This window comes from Lactuca virosa, chromosome 8 (genome assembly GCF_052849685.1).
Source record: "Lactuca virosa cultivar CGN04683 chromosome 8, Lactuca_virosa_CGN04683_v6, whole genome shotgun sequence".
NCBI classification, from domain to species: Eukaryota; Viridiplantae; Streptophyta; class Magnoliopsida; order Asterales; family Asteraceae; genus Lactuca; species Lactuca virosa.
The window spans coordinates 135,793,260-135,794,501 of record NC_136433.1 but is presented as its reverse complement, the minus strand read 5'-3'; the positions used below and the strand labels follow the sequence as shown (position 1 = coordinate 135,794,501).

At 41.7% G+C, this 1,242-nt stretch overlaps 1 non-coding gene across 1 annotated transcript; it reads left to right on the top strand.

Annotated features, from left to right (window-relative positions):
• The first annotated feature begins 244 nt into the window (after positions 1–244).
• On the top strand, positions 245–351 carry LOC145135335 (small nucleolar RNA R71). Its single transcript, XR_013719797.1, has one exon. It is a non-coding gene; the product is annotated as a small nucleolar RNA R71 (small nucleolar RNA).
• The last annotated feature ends 891 nt before the right edge of the window (positions 352–1,242 follow it).

Below are 1,242 nucleotides of genomic sequence, written 5' to 3'. Positions count from 1 at the left end.
TTTTTCGATCCATGCTTTCCAATTTTGCCATCATTGCTGCCATATCATCAGTAATAGAATTCACCACCCCCGACTTGGTTCATTCCTTGGGTTATGATATTCTCTAGAGTGTTTAGAGAATTCTTCAATTAGTTGCTTTATCACCGGGGGTGCTTTCTTCGTGAGCGGTCCTTGCGAGTCAAGAAGTTTCCTTGTGGTCACATTTACTCCATCATAGAAAATGGAGACTTCTTGTTGGCTATTAAGATCATGATGTGGGCAATTCCTTAGTAAACCTTTGTATCTCTCCCACGCCTTGTATAAGGACTCTCCAGCTTGTTGCTCAAATTTTGCTATGGCTTTCTTCAACTTGGCTATCTTTGAAGGAGGGAAAAATTGATCAATGAATTCTTCCTTCATCTTGGCCCAAGTGGTGATGGATATTGAAGGGAGTGATTTGAGCCAATCTTTCGCAGCTCCCTTAAACATGACTGGTAGCATACGAAGCAGAACGGTGTCGTGAGCCAAATTAGGGACGTTGAAGTAGTCGGCTATGTCATTGACCTTGTCTAAGTGCTTGTATGCGTCCTCGTGATCTTTCCCATAGAATGGAATCTTCTTAAGTTGTGCTAGTATGTGGCCTTTGAGTTCGAAGGTGGAAGTTGCGGGAATCGCGGGTTGAACAAGTCCCAGACCGGTGTCGTCACGCATCCTTTTCTTCTATTCTCCCATGGGAACTTCATCGATGTTAGCCATGGTGTTAGCTAGTTCGCCCTCTATGTCCCTTCCTCCTTCAGATTCGATTTCTTCTTTTTCGGATTCGTACACGATATCGTCCTTGTTTGGGTCTTCGTCCGCCTCTGAAAAGTTGTTGGATTCTCCCGCTTTCTTGTCCTTTTTTCTTACTAAAAACAGATTTTAGATTCTTCAATGGCGAATTCTTTGATGTTGCGGTTTCTCCTATGGTTTTGCCTTTGTTTTTCTTCAAGGTTGCATCCGGGTCTTCAAGTGGTGGAATCAAAGGTGTGCCTCCTCCTCTTGTCATATACGAACTGCAAACAAAACAGAAAACACGCGTAAAAAGAACAAAAATAAATTAAAAACGAAACTGGAAATCAGTTATGGACTCGCCGAGTAGCTTCGAGTGCACTCGGCGAGTTCAAGGCCAAAACAAAAAAAATTTAATCAAAAATCCTAAAAAATAAAACTTTCAAACTTATCCTAATAACTAACTTACTAAAGCAGTAACTTTGTGCAAGAAGG